This window comes from Lagopus muta, chromosome 2 (genome assembly GCF_023343835.1).
Source record: "Lagopus muta isolate bLagMut1 chromosome 2, bLagMut1 primary, whole genome shotgun sequence".
NCBI classification, from domain to species: Eukaryota; Metazoa; Chordata; class Aves; order Galliformes; family Phasianidae; genus Lagopus; species Lagopus muta.
This window is the reverse complement of record NC_064434.1, coordinates 40,286,666-40,307,485: the sequence shown is the minus strand read 5'-3', so window position 1 is coordinate 40,307,485 and position 20,820 is coordinate 40,286,666.

Sequence of the window (20,820 nt, the reverse complement as noted above, 5' to 3'; positions counted from 1 at the left end):
AATAGTTTTAGTTACTCAGTTGAAGCTCATTTCATGCGAATACAAAACAAGAAACACAGACGTAAAGGTTTGAACTGTAAGCATCCAAAGTATGATGAGTCCAACTCAGATGGCTGGATCTCCTTTCTTAGAAGCTTTGAACTTTTTCAGTGTGCCAATCTTACTAAATTTTATATTATGAAAATATTATATTTTAGTTTAGTCAATATCTAAATCTCTTATTAAAACAAAAGAATATTTCAAAGACTTATAATTTGTTCATAGTTCGGTGATTTTCTCAAAGAAAATGACAGACATATCACTGCTACAATATCAGCCATGCTTTAAAGTGCAGAGGGAAGACTGCCTTATTCTTTCACAGAGGCTAGGCATTTGCAGATCACTTTGAACTGAAGTTTTGAAATAGGATATCTCTATCCAAATTTAGACAACAGCATCCAAAATATTTGTCTTGTCTGCTTTCTAGTCAATCACAAACAGTAAGTTTGCTTACAGTCAGATGGATCTGACCCATTTAATTAATTAGGATGAAGTTACTCAAGTTACCAAAAAATAGGTCTTCAAGAAAAGACTGACTATAATAAAAATAATAAAACTGATTTTTGAATTATTAATTTACAAGAGTTGTGGTGTTTTTGTTTTTTTTGTTTTTTAATTTTAAATTTTATATCATTAAATGAGAGTTTGTTGCGGTTTCCTGATTTCATGTTTTATATTTTAAATAAATGTATGCATATTACTGAAATCACAGTGTGTTTGAGGTCAGGAAACACCTCCGGAGGTCATCTGCCCCAATACCTATGCTCAAGCAAGGACATCCAGAACATCCAAGCAGCTTTTCAAGATTTTGAGGAGTAGACACACAAACAACTCCGGGCAATCTGTGGAGTGCCATGTCACCTGCACAGTTAAAAAGAAAAAAAAAAAAAAAAAAAAAAAAAGTCTTCTAATGCTCAGATGGAATTTTCTATGCTTCTATGCTTCAGTTTGTGCCTACTGCCACTTGTCTTGTCACTGGGCACCACTGGAAAAAAACAAACAAACAAAAAATGGCTCCATCTTCTTTACAATCTCCTTTAGATAATTGTATATAGTTCCCCACTCCTGAAGGTGCTCAAGGTCAGGCTGGATCCCCTGATCTAGTGTTTGATCTAGTGATCTGCAACCCTGCTCACAGCAGAGGTGTTGCAACTAGATGATTTCTGAGATCCCTTCCAACCCAAACCATACTATGATTCTATGATTTTATATATTCATAAAATGTCTCTATCATGTCTATATTTAGTATTTGGCAGCCCACAACTAGGTACAGTACTCCAGATGTGGCTTTGCCAATGCAGAGTAGAAGGACAGGATCACCTCCCTTGGCCTGCTGGCAATACTTATCTAAAGAAACCATTGGTCTTCTTTGCAGTAAGGGCACATTGCTGGCTCATGTTCAGCTTGGTGTCAACCAGGATCACGAGGTCCTTTTCTGCAAAGATGCTTTGCAGCTGCGTGTTTTCCAGCACATACCGGTAACTAGAAATGTACAGGTCTTTGTAGCTGTCAAACTTCAAAATGTTCCTGTCGTACCTTTTCTCCAGTCTGTCTAGCTCCCTCTGTATGGCAGCAAAACCATCTGGTGTATCAGCCTATTTCCTCTCCTCAGCAAACTTGCACAAGGTACACTCTGCCCCATCATCCGCAGCATGACATTTTGAACAAGGCTAGATTTTTTATTGACACTCAGTATATACTGCTAGTTACTAACTTCCAACTAGATTTGGTGTCACTGATCACCATCTTCTGGGCTTGACCATTCAATCAGTTTTCAGCCCACTTCACTGTCCACTGAACCAGCCCACACTTCATCAACTTCTGCGGAAGAATCTTACGGGAGAGGTGGTATTGCACTATAACATCACCTTTGCCTGTCTTTCCTTTAGTCTTACCCCATAAACTCACTGTCAGCTCCACATCCATCCCCAGGCAGAGCTACAAGCACTCTCCAGCTGCTCTCACATGAAAGGCAACTCCCTCCCCTCATCTTCTCAAACCATCTTTCTATCTCTTCATTGCAATACTTCAGTCATGGAAGCTGTCCCGCCAGGTCACTGTGATCCCAACAAGATGATAACGCTGCAACTGTACACACATCTCTAATTCACGTTTATTTCCCATAGTGCATGCATTAGTGTACAGGTCCTTCAGAGAGGCACCTCTGCACAATGAATTCCTACCAATTTTTTGGAGGATTTCTCTATTATGGTGCCTTGTTGGCATTTCCTTTCTTGTATGTGAGTTCTGGAGGTGAGTCTGCTAAATTCCAGTTTTGAGAAAGTTGTGTTCCTCCCCATCACATCGTCCTTTGCTCACTGACCCTGGCTATCACTCCCCCACAGAACTGATGGTTTTTCCCTTTTTCCCCTACCATTCCTACTTTAAAGCCCTTCTTAGTAGGTCAGCCATTGCACTGGTGAATATATGTGTGCATAAGTACTGTGCATGAATCTATACTGTAATATGTAAATGCAGGACAGTAAGATGAGACATATTTATTCCCTTCATATTAAATCTCTAAAAGGGCACTGTGATGTAGGAATTACATTGCAAATTGTATTGTGGAACAGGCTACAGAAAATATTACTTTTCAAATGAGTGTCGTCAGAACAATTTACTTCTGTACTTTATGTTTTTTTTATTATTATTTTCTTTATGAGGATTTTTTCTAGTATTTTTAAATTATAATTAGTGTAATGTCAGGAAACTTTTTTCAAACATCTCTTATTTGAGAGGTTCTATAAAAGATTAAAAATGAGGTAATAAATACAAAACTGCTAAAAAGCCATTACAAAAAAAAAAGCTCTGTAAATTTAAAACTTGCTTATGTTTTTGCCTGCACTACCTCAGCACAGAAATGCCAATGCATGGCACAGTAATTTTTGAAGAGTAATTTTTTAATACCAGAAGTACAAAAAGTATACCTAAAAATACAATTGTTTTATAAGATTAAATGCAAATGCATTTAGAAAAAAATATAATTCAGAAAGTTTAAGAAATGGGAACATTGTACTAACATAAATGCCATAGTTATTATAACTAATAGGTAAAAATGAAGTACTGTGCTATTGATAGTGGGTATTCTTCCTACATTTTCACATCTAATATCTGCAATCCAAGTGATGGAATTATAAATCAAACAGAAAATCTTTAACAGCTTGAAATGCACAGTGAGAACAAGGTGCATGTAATTCAGTCTGACTAAACTAGTCTGAAGCAGTGTAGAGCTGTTAATTTTTAGCTGACTGTTACCACCTAAACTGAAGGCTCTCAAATCTACATCTCCTCCTGTGGTGTCACATGGAAATAGTCTATATCTTCAAATAAAAGAATATTCACTTACTAAAAAAAATTATCTTAGTATTCCCATTAACATCAAAGACAGCTGCAAGTTCTATGTATAGGTGTCTGCATAGACTCAGACCTTCTGTTATGTTGACCTCAATTAATTGATTATTCAGTTTGAAAGGCTGCTTCTAAAGTCTTATATGTATTCCTGTCCTTTTCTTTTTTTCATGAAAGTTATGATTCATTAAAAAAAAAAAAAACAACAAAGAAACAACCTCGTAGCTGTGATGGATTTCTTAATAATAAACTAGTCACTGTACTCCTCTCTCTTTCTGGGAGGCATTAAAGTACTTTTGGGCAATCTTCAGAGACAAGCATGGTTCCTCTTATCCCCTTCTCCTATGCTGTCCTTCCAGGAATGAGTTAAAAGAACTGAGGAAGTTAACTGAAGAATTTGTATTCCCCCCAGTAAAGTATATTGTATTTACTATCTCTATTCTCTCTCTTTTTTTTTTTTTTTTTTTTATATTATCTTGAACCAAGACTAACTTCAGAGCATTCAGTAAAGTTTTGCATCAGTACAACCGACTAAAAAGTTGGGCTTTACATCTCTCTAATTTTGTAAGCCTTTATTCCAAATTATAAATGCTTATGATAATTAAAAAAAAAAAAAAAAAACCAAAAAAACACATAGATCACTCTGAAAGTAATGCCTCCTATTTATTTCCATAGAAAATGCAAAAGATACAAAGAGCACAATAGCAATATTTGACATAGAGCAAATTCATGTAGAAAACACTATTTTACAAAACAGTCACTGCTATTACCTATGTATTTTCACCAGCGACAAAGAAAATCCTGCACACCATCCTTATAAAAATCTGCACCAGTGGAAGGGACACAAAACACATCACCCACTGCCTCACTATGTTCACATCCAACCACTTGGTCTCCATAAATGTTCAACAGGCATTGATATAAATAAGGTGACATTTTTCTGCCTGGAGGAAGTCAGTTCCATCCCTTTGCCTCCTATGTACTTCCCTGTCAGATGCCACTGTGTCAACAGCATGTAATAGAATATTGGTGGGAACATTCAACCTCTGCTGCCGTACCACCAACATCCTCCTCTGGCACTGTGGGCCAACATAATAAAATAGCAGTCATTTCTTTCAGATTTGCTCTTGTATAATCTGAAAAAATTTGATCCAGTATATAAATTTACCCAGTTGTCCAAATTTATCCCATCTCTCTGTTTAACTTTACATAAAATGTAATCAGATTAGAGAAATTCGCTAGAAATTAATATGGCATATTATCCCAAAACATCTAAAAAAAATCTCAATACATTAGTATTCTATAATGCCCCCAGTGTCCATTATTACCGACAGTGTTACAAAGGAAAGGGAATAAGCATTCACACTAGGGATTCTCACAGCAGTGGTACGATTCTTAGAGACGCAAGAACTATGAACTTCAGCACTCTTAACAGTGACGTTAGCATATATCACTTACTGGTGAAAATCACTCTGGAGAACAAAATTCTAAACAATTTAAACTTTCATGTTGACTTTACATAGTAAAAATGGAAGTAGCCCAAGGTACAACTCAAGGCTGAATTTGCTGCCTCTTTACTAGCAAGATTGCTCATATGGTGCCACGACATGAACAAGGTTGGATGTCTGAATATTGTGTTTCATAAAATTCATTAGAAAAACTTATTCTGATAGTTAGAACACAGAATCTGAAAAAGCGGATAGTTTGGTGGTGAAAGAATAAAGAAAATGGATTTAACCTAAAGCATGCCATATCCTGGTTTTGTACTGCAAATGTCGCAACTAAACCGAAATTTTGGAACAAAATAAACTGGAAAATAATCACAATGTAAAATTAGTCTGCCTGAAGTTCTTAGCAAAATTTTGCAGAAATTGAATTATTATCAAGTCCCAGAAAAATCTTACCACAGGCTGGTTGAGGTGGGAAGGGACCTTAAGAGGCCATCTGATTCAGGCCCTCTGCTCAAGCAGGGACCCCCAGAACAGGTTGCCCAGGACTACGTTCACATGGTTTTTGAAAATCTCCACAATCCCTCTGGGTAACGTGTGCCAGTGCTCTGCCACCTTCATAGAAAACAAGTGTTTTCTTTATTCAGATTGAACATCTTAGTTTGTGCCCCCTGACTTTTTTTTTCTTGACACTGGGCAATACTGAAAAGAGCCTGGTTCCATCATCTTATCATGTATTTATATACACTGATAATAAGCTTATAGTTATTTAGTCTTATGTCTGATTTGAAATCAGAAAACTATTCCACACTCTTTCACAAATTGTGCAAAAAGATAATCTTGCTGAATTTGAGACAAAACTGCAACTTTCTTTACTGCTTGAAATAGCTGACTTCTATTTTTCTTAGTTTTGAACCTACAGTTCTTCCCCAAAATAAAAGACTCCTGAAAGACTCTCTTACTTGCAATGTAAACACGTTAATTTGTTCAGATGAGAGCATTTTGTTTAACTTTCATTTTACATTACTAAAGTCCTGTGACTAAATATTTATCTTGTGCAGTTGCATAGATCTTTCAGACAGACCTGCAGTGAACAGCTATTACAAAACTAACCTTGATTCTTTTAAAGGAACAATGGAATTACATTTTCTAATACCATTACAACCTATTTTTAGGTTACTGCATTGTATTTGTAAGCAGCAAGAACTGTCAAAACACAGATTGCAAACCAAGATCTTTTCTTTTTAAGTGTATGCTTTTATACATGGTCTGTTCAATTAATACTCATAATACGGTGAGCAAAATGGATAACCAGTGCAGTTCACAATTAAAATGTTTAAAGTATGTTTTAAACCAAAGAGCCATTATGCTTTCAGAGCTATTCTACTATTAAGTGTATCACACTATGAAGCATAAGTGTAATATTTTATACAGCATAAAAAACAATATAAACTGTTTTGAGGAATCTCTGTAATGCAATTAGTTTTTATTAGTAATACACTTGCTGTTTTAATGAAAAAGTATATTCATAGGTAATAGAAATGGGAGAAAATTATTGTCATCCAGCTTTCAAATAGGACAAGATTACTATTTATTTTATGTTTACCAATGCTTTTTCTACAGGAGAACAGCACTACATCATACTAGTTGATGACAAATACTTTAGCTCATTAAGTGAGGTGTTTAATAAGTGATTACACAACAAGTTGGGTGGGAAGACTGTGGGTATTGCTCTTAATTCTACAATGAGATCCAGCTTCTGCTTTCTTTAGAATTTTGTTCGTTGCAAGGGTGCTAGGGCTTTCTTAATGGCATTTAATTGATTACAGAAATAACAGATGCAGTACCTATATAAATTTAAATAATTTTATGGACATTGTCTGATATTTTCCTTCATAAGATAAATAATCTTAAAAATATTAATGTCTAAGAAATTTAATACATAAAATTGCTGAAAGCAGTTAATTTTTTATTATTTTATTATTATCTATAGACTGTATTCCTTCCAACAAACAATAACAGATCTGAAAGATCCATCTAGGTATTTTCTCTCAGAGGAAAATCCAGTTTTACAGAGTTTGACCTCTTGTTTCACTGCTTTCAGAAAGCCTTGAAAAGAAATGGTTACATGTGACCCAAAATTTGATTATATCTACAGAAACTGTACATGATATAAAGCGAATCTGCTTGACAGAAGTAACCATCTTGCTCTTACTTTGTGAGTGTTTTAGAGCCATAACAATGAAGGGCCTCCCTCATCAGTTATTTTTGTTTACACTACTGCTCAGGATTGCGCTCATAACACCATACAACTGACAAAACTTTCTGAAGGTGGATTCTTATGTTCAAAGAACAAGTGACAGAATCATGCTCAGGTTAAAACAACTGCTTTTCTCTTTTAACATATTTCTCTCTCTTTTTCATTATTTTTTTTTAGATGAATCTTATAACTTGGGAGATAACAGCTTAACTCCTCTGCAGCAATACAGAGGATTCAATTGCTAATGGATTTAATTGCTTCAGTCTCCATCCTGCTGTTGTATCTTAGCTCTGGATAATTTATTATTTTTTCTTATAATTGTCAAAAAATATATTATTTGGATTTTCCAAGCAACCCAGAATCCATGCAAGAGAATTGGGTAAATGATCCATGAAACTGTAAGAATTCAGGGGGAAATGACAGATTACTGATGAATTCTGTTCTAAAGTTTTAATGGCTGACATGAGCAGCTGAACCTCAAAACTTTTATACTCAGAACTACTTTGTTTACTTTTATTATGTGTTGTTTTTTTGTTTTTTTTTTTTTTTTTTTTTTGTGAAAAATAAAAGCTTGTGATTAAATTATGCAAATATTGTGTATCAGCCTAAACATATTTATGGGAATTGTAGTTGTGTATAGGGCTGGCTAAAGAACTTCCACAATTTCTCTAAAATAACAGTAAATAAGTTTTGAAAAGCCTGGGGAATCCCTAATAAACATGCATATAAAATTTTTTTCTTTTTCAGTGTGTTTCAGGTGGACTTCAAGACTACATCTGTGGTTTGCATATTGTTTGGTTTCCAATTTCAGCCATTTAAAGATGTAAATACGATGTCAAACCACAAGAGAGTATAAAGATAGGTGCCAATCTACTTCCACATTCTGTTCTTTACTCACTTTAGTGAAAATCAATTTAGTAAGAATACAGAAAATATCAGCAAAGCCTTCAAAAATGGCAAGAAGGGATGAAAAAAAAATCTAAGTGCTATATGAATATGAGACCAGAAGTAGAGAAAAAAGGCAAGGTTAAAAAAAAAGAGAGCTGAAGATGTTCAACAATGAGATTTGAAGTCAGTTTACCAAATTACAATATCACTAAATGATTTTTAAGAAAAGAGGAAGAGGAATTGTGCGTTCAACAAAAGAGACATAGTCATACAAATGGAAGCTACACTTGAAAATCATAGGAAGAATCACAAATCCTCTTGTTAATCCCCCAGAAATCAATGTCAAAAGCTGGATTAAAGCTTAGTGTAGCTCCCAAACCATGGAGAGGAGGCTCCCAAAAAATGTTTTCCCAGGTCTTCTAGCAGCAGTCAAATCTGATGCCTCACATCTTCGTCACAAGCATCTTAAACCCATAGGAAGGGGGGGGGAAAGGAGTTGCAGAGCATCTGCATCTCACTCAGGATGCTATAAATCAGATCTAAAATTCAATAAAAAAGCAAGACTAAAATTTTTTTTAATACCTCTCAGGAAAGAAGAAACACTGGTACAAGAAAGAAAAGCAAACATCCAAGTTCAGTGAAGATAGGCATGACAATTCATTGCAATTAAGAGCATAAACATAAGAAGACACGCATACTTGCACACAAGTATATGGCAGTATTACAACTGGAGCTGTATCATTCTCCTCATTTCCACCAACAAAGAAAACAGAAAACATTCAGTTTAGGAAACAAAAAAGAACAGCTTCAGGAAGAAAAAGTATGTGTAATATACTTTCCAGCTACTAATGTAGCTGGAAAAGAATGTGATCTCGGAAAAGGGAATTGAACAATAATATTGAATGGCAATCAATATTAAACATGAATATGAACCTTGTGAAAGCATTGGACAGCACTGTGTTACTTGTGAACAAACAGTGCAAACAGAATCACAAAAACAATCCAATCAACAACAGCAAAACACTAAAATTATGAATAATTCTGTACCATTTTGAATGAAATTTCTTGAAATCCACTCAAGATATTTTCTGATATTTTTCACAGCTATGCATTTTTCTATACTTCCATTGCTACTGGTAAACTGAGAGGGCAAGATAGAACACACTAAAAGCAAGACAAAAATCTCAAAACAATTTTGAAGTGTACTATTTAAGTACAATAAATATCTGCTACTATTCTGAACATGAATGGTTGGCCTAAGATGTATTTTTTGCCCATCAGTCCTCTGAGAACAAGCTAGTCTGTGGCTCACATTCCTGACAAATTCTATTGCTCATGAACTTATCCTTGGAATTCTTAAAAAAAATCTAATATAATTCTAATTCAGAATTCCTGCAAGCAAAGTCCACCTGTAGGAAGAAATTAGTTCTTAAAAAAAAAAAAAAAAAAAGAAAACACCTGCATGAAGTCTTCAGTATGGTTAAACAGCTGATTAAGTATCTCGAGCTATGTATGTGTACATATATATCACAGAATCACAGAATTGTAGGGGTGGGAAGGGCTCTCCAGAGATTCTGGAGTCCATCCCCCCACCCTGCCAAAGCAAGCTTTCTACAGCAGGTTGCACAGATATGTGTCCAGATGAGTCTTAAACATTAGGGCAGCCCATTCCAGTGCTCTGTTGCCCTCACCATAAAGTTCTTCCACATATTCATGCAGAACTTCTTATGCTCCAGTTTATGGCCACTTCCCCTTGTCCTGTCCCCACAGATCACTGAAAAGATGTTGGCCATGTCTCTTTGACTCCGACACTTAAGATATTTATAAACATAAATAAGATCCCCTGTCAGTCTTCTCTCAATGCTAAACAGACTCAGGCACCCAGCCTTTTCTCATAGGGGAGATGCTCCCCAGGCCCTCTATCGTCTTTGTGGCCCCTTGCTGGACTCTTTCCAGGAGATCCCTGTCTTTTTTGAATCAGGAAGCATAAAACTGGTTACAGTACTCAAACATACACATACATATTTGAAACAAAAAGAGTGTATACATTTGGTGCAATTATGAAACATTTCATAATGAGCTCCAGCTGAGACTCTGCATAAACTTGGATGACAGGCAGCTAGCTGGTTTAAGACCACAGTATACAAAAGTCAGTGTGGGGTTGTTATTTATTGTTCATTACAGATAAGTATACAGAAGCCACAGTGGAAAACCTAACTGGACAGTATTCAAGATATTAAATTATGAATAGATAAGCATATTAATTATGTAAGCTTAATTGATAAAGAATTAAAATCAATAGAAAAGAACAAGCAGTATCCCTTTGGACTTCCTGTGTAAAAGAAAAGATTTTGAGAACACTGGGTTCATTAGACCAAAGAAAGCAAAAGGGTGAGAATCATATACACAATGACAAGATATTAATGCTGAAATGATAATTACATTCAAAGTCAGTAGATTAAAGAGAAACAGTGTAAACAAATCAGGTATAGTTTCCCTCTTTATAATAGCTCTGTCAGGATTAGTTATTGGCAAAATTTAAAGGTTTAAAAGTTCAACAGTGATTTGCATTCTAAATTTTAGAAGCATCCTTGAAGCTATTCTTGCTTAAAGATTTAGTACAAAAATAAGGTTAACATTTTAGTAAGTGATCATTCTTTATTTCCTGATCTAAAACATAAGAGCCAAAGCTACGGTAATATTTTACATCCATTATATGCCAAGTGGTCACTCTTTAAAGAAGCCTGTTCTCCTCTTTAGTTAATCTTCATATGGCTCTCACCCAGTTTCCTCTGGCCATCAACAAAAGACATCCATTCTATTAATTTTTTCTATCTTTGTGTCTTTCAAAAGGTTAAGAAAAATACTTGATGTTCTTTACAAATACCAGTGAACATAAGCTTAAGCCTCAAGTCTCTGATTCATAGAATACCATGATAGTTAAGGAAATTTTTACTTTGCCAGAAGAAATTCCCTTGCAATAGTCAGAAAAACAAAACAAACAAACAAAACAAAAAAGCAACAGTGAAATTAGACGTACAGCATTTTTTCCTCCCTACAATACAAACTGCGTGCAGAGCAAGTTCCAAAATAAATTGATATAAATCTATCAACATTAATGAAAATACAACTTTGTTCCCTGACTTAACAACAACTGATGATCTAGTGTGTCATTATTGGATCCATACCTAATTACCATTTTAAGTTATTATCAAATTATTGATGAGATCCAGCTGTCCAAAATTTCTACCTCATAATGTCTGCATCAATTTTTTTTATGACTGGGACATGCAAAACACTTTCCAGAGGCCTGAGGAGAGGTGGACCTCCAGGAGATCCAACAAATGTACTAGAAAATACAAGAGGATAATAAAACAGGACATGTGGATCACCTTGCAATGACATTCCTCTGTAGGACTTGATCCTTTCAAAAAGCCATGTGATGACTGTCCAGCTACCTGACATCAGATCATCTCCAGAACAGGACACAATACACTGTTATGTTCTGCTAAATAATTGACCAAGCGGTGTCCCTCAGGGATCAGTACTGGTGCTGTTTAATATATTGATCTTTTACATCAACCATGCGATTGAGTGTACCCTCAACAAGTGTGAGGATGACATCAAGCTCTGTGGTGCAGTTGACACACACAAGGGATGGGACACCATCCAGAGAGACCAAGACAGGCTTGAGCAGTGAGCATGAACCACATGAGGTTCAACAACATCACGTGTGAGGTCTTGCACCCAGGTTGCAACAACTTCTCCTATCAATACAACCTGATGAACGAAAGGATAGAGCACAGCCCTGTCAAAAAGGACTTAAGCATACTGCTGGATATGAGCCAGCAATGTGCCCATGCAGCCCAGAAAACCAACCATATCCTAGGCTGCTTCAAAAAAAAAGTGTAGCCAGCAGGTCGAGAGAAGTGATCATACCCCTCTACTCTGTGAGACCTCAACTGGAGTACTGTGTCTGAACATGGAATCCTCAGTACAGGAGACACACAGACCTGTTAAAGCATGTCCAGAAGAGGCCCAGTATAATGATGCAAGGGATGAAACAACTTTCCTATGAGGACTGAGAGATCAAAGTCTGTTCACCCTGGAGAAGGCTCCACAGAGATCAGATAGCAGCCTTTCAATATCGAAAAGGAAGCTATAAGGAAGATGGGGAGAGACTCCTTAACAGGGTATGTTGTGATAGGACAAGAGGAAATGGTTTCAGACTAAAAGAGAGGATCTTTATTGGACATAAGTTTTTTACAGTAAGGGTAGTGAGACGCTAGAACAGGTTGCCCAGAGACATGGTGGATGCCTATGAAAATTTGTCTTTTTTTTTTTTTTTTTTTTTTGGTAGGAATCCTTTACCAGACCACATACAAACACTGTGAATTTTGTATTGCTTTATTTTTAATCCCACTCTCATTTCCTGCTTTGTATTAACTGCATAGATTCACACTGCCCTAAAAATGAACTCCTTATCTATTTTACAATTTTAAGAAGTTACTCAATGATGACTTAATTTCACTTAAGATCAAAGCCATACTTTTTTTTTTTTTTTTACTAGTGATGATGTTTTTGTTTGAAATTCATGTTACTTTGTTACATCTCATAAAAATGATTAATGAAGAACTCTTAACAGCAAATTACAAGCTTTTTACTCTTGTCACTCTTGCTGCATAAAATTTCTATTTGAAAGCCTAGCGAAGTGGAATTTTCTTCAATCCAAAGTATGATACTTCATTAAGTAAAAAACAACCACAACAAAACAGATTCTATAGGCAATAACAGACCAGTTAAATGACCTCCTCCAACTCAAAAGATTCTACAATTCTATGACCATCCCAAGACTAACTGCAGCAAGGAAAGGCTGTTAAGATGTAGCACTATGTAGCAATTTCTAGCAGATCTTGAGGTTATAACAGTAAGATTCCAAACTTTGACAATTTTACTTTCTTATCCATAGTTCAAAAATATCCATTTAAATACTGAAAGAGACTCAAGGAGAAAAACATGTCAAAGTGAATGTTTTAAGGTAGGACTGACATAGTACATGGGCAGCAAAATGTTTGGTGCTTGGGGCCAATTAAAAATATTCAAGTTAAGCCTGTTTGACTGGTAAAATATACACTGAAGTACAAAATGAATGATAGGAATGAGACACTTCATTTCTAAAAATTAACTCTCTGGCAGGCATACACATATCTTACTTTCACACTGATGCACTGCACCAGTAGCTTCTAGCAGCAAATGACAGGGTACATCTCACACAAAAATAAAACCAATATACTTCAACTATTTCTTTAAAAGAAGAGCCTGTATAAATGCTACAATGTTGTAAATTCAACAGTGATCAAGACAGCACCAGATGTAGATTTATCCTAGAAGTTTTTATGTGTTTTGCAGCAGCATGCCTCATAAAAACTGCAATAAATATGCTAATTTTTAAGTCTTTATACTTCAGTTTCATATTTTATCAACTTATAAAACAAAGATTAAATATATATTAATATTATGCTCTTGGATATTGCTTTCAAAAGTGTGCTAATAACAATATCAAGATTAATATTTCAATAACAAGCAAACAATTATTTTTCATTTGGTATTTGGAATGGCTAAGTTCTTGGTCTGTAGATGCTATTACCAAAGCACATTAGGGGGATTAGTTTGATATGATGGTTTCACCTTCACTTTCATCTTCTGGCAGTAGTCACTCTGGATCTTCTGCAGATAAGCAAACACGAAGGCGTTTGGCATTCACGTTTAATGCGAACAAACCCTGATTTGGAGGCAGCGAGCTCCAAAGTGACAGAATATTTAACAGAGGTGGAAAGGGGATGAGCTAAGGTCTTCTATTTATCTTTCTAATAAATATGCAAGGAGACAAAGAGAACTTTGATCTTTCAGGTGAACCAAAATATAAGGTATCAGAGGGATGTGATTAGTAGTCTCCAAACAATTTCATTAACAGGTGACAGGGAACATCTGGCATTATCAACACAAATCTCAACTGTGAAGGCCAAATTTTACTTTGGGGTTGTCTACATTTTGCAAAACGAAACAAAACAAAAAAAACTAATTTTCATAACTATTATGTATCACATAAAAAATAAGACTGTGCCACCCTGAGTGCTTGTATTTCTTGCATCTTAATAAATTAACAAACAAAGGCCAAACAAAGAGTTCCTTGGGTTTCATACAGTCTCCGCAATGATGTTTTTAGCCACACATACTTCAATCACTGCTCAGCTGTTCATTAAACCACTGTAGCATTTGGGACACTACCGGATAATATAGGCCAACATGGGTAAATCACAGTATAAAGTTAATATTAAATGATTTGCATAATGTTTTGTTCTGGACCAGCACTTTCACGCACTTGGAGCAACTGTTTAACTAAATGTAGTCCAGCAGATATTGCCTTATAATGTAAGTACAGAAAGATACAAATAATCCTGTTACAGAAATGGAGAGAGAAGTGATTACTGCATACCTTAGAGCTTCACTAGCTGGGCCAGTATATGAGACATGATCTTAGTATTAGCTTACATTGCAGTGTCTAAAACTGCACAGAGAAATAGAAAATCTGCTATGAAATGCAGGAAAATCCAATTTATAGGTAATGCCAAATTTTGTCTAGAGGCATCACTTCAGAATAGGCAAACACCAGTTCATTGCTTTAACCTAATCCACACTCAAGAAACAAAATCCTTGACCACCCTTAAGGGTCACTCTATTCAACTACCATGCATGGCATTAAAAATGTAGAAACAAACTAGGTCAGTTCCCCTTCAGTAATATAAGTGCAGGGGATTCCTTAGTTTGAGAATTTGTGCATGAATAAATGCTTGCTTTGTAGCTAAGCTATCTTTTTTAAAAGTTTGTCATTGTCCAAATTCATCAAAACACAAAAAAAATCTTACTATTTCCCTTTATAATTAGTTCCAGAGACTATCAACTCTCTGCAAAAAGAAATATAGAACTACTTTTCCATTCTAATTGTTTTGCTTTAAGTCTTGCTCCGTCTTTTCTGCTAGATAAGAAAGCTCACTATTTTCCTTCTATTAGGCTAGGTAATTACCTCAAATGCTGATCTTCTCTGATAAAGTTTGGCTTCTCTTTTCCATGGTTTTGTTTCCAGCTTTACCCTCATTATTTAGTTAAAATGTGTGTAATACATATTTATAATTAGATGTAGAATTTCAGTATCAAACTTACATTCTATGTTTATTTTAAATTACACCCTGCTATCTTTGTTATTCTTTCTATATCCAAAAGGATATAAATATCTAATGGAAATGTATTTTCACATACAGTTCATACTGAAATTCTTTTGTTCACAACAGCTAGTGTTCTCAGAGTTACTATTTTCCAGTTCAATTGGGAAAGACTGACTTCATTATTTCTAGATACAGAATTATGGCAGTTGACATCATTAATGATATTTTGACTTAATATGTCATCTTATTCAGCCGTTGTTATTATGTCATGCTTACACATTTCTATTAGCTATTTTACCAACTTTATTTATTTATTGGCTAGTTAATTCTACTTTTACGAACTTCAGCTGCTTGTGATCATTACAGCTTCATCTTTCTGAGAATTCTTGTGAAAGATCAGTGTTGCATGGGCAACACTTAAAGTCCAGCAAATGCTGTCAAATTCCAGACAGCAATATGTGGTGGTGGTTGTTGTTTGGTTGGTATTGATATATTTGATGTTATAACCCCAAATAATCCATGCTAAAACTCTGTAGTTTCCTCACTTATTTGCTTTTTTACCATTTGTGATAAAAAGATTATGAAATGCTGAGATTCAGAAGGTATAGGCAGTAACATATCATCCATACACTGTATAAAAAAAATTCTGGCTTCCCTAACCATGACTACAAGAGTGTATGTCTGCAATATTCTCTGTGAAACATTCATAACAGTGTCAGTAATTTAACATGTAGTGTGTTCCTTTTACTCAGGAAATTAATTGAACACTGTGCTAATTTAGCCACTGTTAGTGCAGATAAAGCAAAATTTTTGGCTAGATAGATGCACGCATGGGTGTACTATATAGACAGACAGAAGAAAAGTCTTGTAAAAAATTGTATTCCATTCTCTATTGACCCCATTGGCTATCACAACAAATGAACACACACCAGAATGCCAGGAGAATGTTTGTCTTCTCAGGAAAACAGTATCAGCACTTACAAATCTAAGCACAGCTCTTCACACACAATTTTTGGAAGCCACTATATTGCTTCTTCCATACATCTTGCAGAACTAAATTTTTAATCAGTCAACAGTTTGCTCAATGCAGAAATATTATCAATAGTTCCTCCTGTAATACTAGGAAAAAGAGTCTGAGGAGGTAGAATGGCTTTTGAAAGGTCTATGTAGAAAGACTGTTCTGATGTATGGACTTACTGCAGAATCAAGTCCACAGATGCAGAGGTACAGCTCTCAAGAGCAGTTCCTGAAAGCCAATGATAGTGACAGCCATTACTTGCAGCATACTGACTGCCCCCTGAAGTGTTAAGTATGAAATGTCACCTGCAGAGTCAACCATATGGTTTAAAGCACACCTGGGTAAAATTAATAGCAATCTCTTTTGAACCTTTAGCCACAGAAGAGATAGAAATGAAGGAATAAATCTTTCTGAAAAGCAATATCATGGCTATAGTCAGAAAAAAAGTATGCAAGGTAAGACAGAAATGAGAGGTGACTAGCTCATACAGTGAGTGCTTTAGCAAACCCTTACCACGCACAGGACTGTGCATCCCTACATAGCCACTGAATTTGACTCACAACTAGATAGACATTTAAGCAACTCACAGTGAGGATAGTCATCAAAAAAATTTCCACTGACGGCACTAAATCTCCATGAATCACACTGGGGAAAATGTGTTGACATAATTATATGTATACATACAGTTCACTTGCCAGATAATGCAGACTTTCAGAGAGACCATATGAGGCATGTGTTAACATTTACTAGAGATGAGGCAATTTGAATTCCTGGTCCTTTACTAATCATTCAACTCCACTTGAAAAATAAAAAGTAACAGCTACACTCGAACAGTAATGTTACATGCTGGGAAGTGCTTTATTGCAGCTTGTAAAATTACCTTTGAGACAGCAGAGTTTAAATGCAGACAATAACAGAGGCGTGGATTTAAAGCATACTTTTATTTTGGAAAGCAGCTCTAAAAATGGCATCTTGCGGAGGTTCTATGTTCATTATGCCCCAACTACTCCAACTCAGTTTTGCTTAAGTGTCAAGCAAAAAATGTTTTCCTCACAGTTCCAAGCTCTGTAAACTCACCCTTATGACTGCCTTGACAGCAAGTCAACCCGTGTTGCTTCCTGCTAACAAATCAGTGCCAGTTCCACTGACCCAGTGAGAAAGCTGAATTATATGTAAGTGTAAATAGGCACAGAAATGTATGAAGCATCTTTTGTTTTTAACTCTGTCACTGGCCTACGTCCAAAATCAATCTGCAGCCTAGATAAGGAAAGTGACAGAGATGAGGCTGTCATCACCAGTAAACACAAAGAAAAATCATGAGAGTGCTCAGTGAAATATGCCAAACTAGAGGGTGGATTTAGAGAAACCAAGGATAAGGCAGGCCCACATTCTAGCATGTGAATGTCAGACTGAAGCTGCAGGCACAAGATTATTGTTGGATAGGGGAAAACATGCTGAAGACAACACAGCAAAATCACAGAGGAAACAACAGAAGAATGGAGGCAAGAATATCTAGGGAACTGATAAACAACCACCCTCAGTGACTGAATTAGGTAGGATATCTCAAAGCCTGTCACATGAACAGGGAGATGTCAGAATGTAGAGCAGTAGATTTAGATGATAATTCATAGCATAAAAGCAGCATTTGTGTGATCCCAAATAATTAGAGTATTGATAGACTATAAGAAATCATTTGGATACTGCCATATGTTTCACAATGTTTCATTTACCCTCACTATGACATGATCTAGGGGACTATAACTAATGTTAAAAAATAAAGAATTTCCTAGCTAATTCCAGCAGCATCCCTGAAGCAAATTGATAATTAATCATTTAAGTAATTTAAAACTGGATAGGTAGTCTAAGCCATTTAAACATACCTTCATTTTACTAAAAGCAAAACCAGCATTATTACTTCATGTGTGCATACCTACATTTCATAAGAACCAACATCTTACTAACTGCGTTCTATACCAAGGTTGAAAATTCCAGTTCAAAGCCCAGAGTCAGCTTCCCTTTAGAATTCTCAGGCTATTCTTACATGAATAATACACACAATGTCTGGACCCATTAGCTGACCGAAGGACAACTGGCACAAAACAGCTCATATCCATACCATTAAACTCCCTTTGCTTCAAAACAGAATGGTTCATCCAAGTAGATCTTGGCATATGCTGACTTACAAATGATTTCTAGGTCTCATCTGGAAGAACAGTCATTGGCCCACTTCAAGTTCAAGTCAAGGACAATGCTAAAAATTCAGCATTACGGACAATAATATTCCAGTATTCGTTCCTGTGCCCTGTCACTCTTTAATTTATTAGCTTAGATGTACTCTAGATGTACATCTACTCTAGATGTACATTCTGATGTGCATCTGAACACTCAGATGTACCTCTGAACACTAGGCTATAGCTGTTTCAAAATACTGGCTTCTGAACCTTGTATTCTTTTCTTCTCTGAGAGCTATCCTCCCTTTCACTTCACCCTGTTCCTCCCATCACCCTTGACAGCGGGCAATGCTCTTGGAGCAAGCTTGCACTTGGCTCCTCATCCTATCAGAATGGGTCACCCTAAGGCTCATTTACTTTAAGTACAGCATCTCATGACCAGCTGTTTTAGTTGCAAATTTGCTTGATTCCATTGCCAACTGCAGTTACCCTTGGACAATAGCTAATCTTCAGTACTGTCATTATTTACCTGCCACTTTGTGAGGTGTCAAATGACAATTCAAGCACTAAAAAAAGAAAGTCTCTGCAGAGTTTTAATTTGTTAAAACTAACAGTAAATAATACCCGTAGCTAGGCAAAAGACGTGGAAATGTAACGCTTTTCTGACTGCCAAGAAAGGCTCCCAAATAAGTTTTCCAGTTCCCCTTCATAGATTTTCTAAATTTATTGAGCTGTCTGTTAGCGCTTCTAACAGAGTAAAGTTGCAGATGACAGAGTAATACTGGAAGGGCACCAGCCACATTTTGCATGGTCTCTTGGACTCTACTAAATATGAAGATATGGTTTTTCTTGTCACAAACTACTAAAATCTTTTATATCATCTCCCAATTTCACTACATCTCCCATCTTTCACTACAGCTCACAGCCAGATGTAAAAACAACACCAAAAAAAAAAAAAACCACACAAGAAAAACAACTAATGCTACTAAAAAAAAAAAAAAAAAAAAAAAAAATCAGAAAAACAAAAGAGAAAAATAAAAAAACAAAATCAAGTCTACTCCTTCTTAACCCTCCAGACAATGGTTATGAGAGAAACAGTGCTCCTACATGCAATTTTATAGGTCATGCTGTTCAAAAATGCACTGTTTATATTTTATTTTCTCTTTTTAAAACACAAAGCACACCACTGAAGTTATAAAATTTTTTTTTGTATTTCTGATTTTCATAGGGTTTACTTAATAATCAACTTAACAGAACAATTTCAAAGCAAGTGACAAAAAAAAAAAAAAAAGCCAGCAAAAATATGTTGTTCTGTTGTTTTCCTTTCCTTTTTTTTTTTTTTTTTTTCCATTTAAATCAAGTGATAACTAAGGTCTGATAAACAACATCACTTAGCAGCATGCACAATGAGAAACTAAAAGCTTTTAATTATACTTTTACTCAGTAGGGGTGAAATTACAGTTTGGAAGACTCAGGGCAAAAGCTGAATTGTTAGTTTTGTATTTTAACACAACAAAGCCACAATTAGACTAAATTAGTTAACAGCTTATTCATTAGCCTTTGATAGAAATGTGGGCGCAAACTGACTAAGAATCACAGAATTGGGTTGGCCAGGGTTGGAAGGAACCTCAAGGATCATGAATCTCCAACCTCCCTTGCCACATGCAGAGCCACCAACCTCTCCATTTAATACTAGACCAGGCTGCCCACATTATTGTTTGCAGCAAAGTATATAACTAGCCATGTAGGAGTATACAGACCTTGCTATGCTAGTGTGAGAATCCTTCTCTGTTTTTTGGCTCAAAGCTTGCTTCCTGAGGTATTTCTTGTGATAAGACTCTGAGTGATTTGTTGAGGAGGCAACTAATGGGTGCTAACCGTGTGACAATCGATATCGCTTTGGGAACGTTTGAAAGCCCCTTCCCCCAGAACTGCTTGCTCTATAGAAGAGCGGATGAGAGTATTCAGGAGTGTTTACTGGCGGAAGATCTGGCCTGTGACAAAACAACTCCAGCTAGGTGTGGGAAAATTGGGGAACGATACCATCGTGTCCTGTGAGAAACAGGATGCAGATGGGTACCCCTGCTCCCTCTTATCTGCTGGCAAGGCCCGGAATATGGGAACAAAGGAGTTTCTGCTGAGATCCCAGAGCCAGAAGCTGCCACTCAAAGGAGAGCTGACTCGACCACTTTGGATTTGAGCTGTCACTCCAAAAAATAGCTGACTTCACCACTTTGAAACCATTGAAAAGGGGCCATCATCGCCATGGTCGTCGTCGTCCTTCTCACCGTCGTCGTTGTCAACAGGACAACTCTGCCTGACGACCCACCGCTACTGAAGATCAAAGACTGAACTACGAACCTCGCTGGATCCATGGTGGTGACTATGTCCCTCTTGCTGCCTATAATGACTGCTTGCTTCTTCT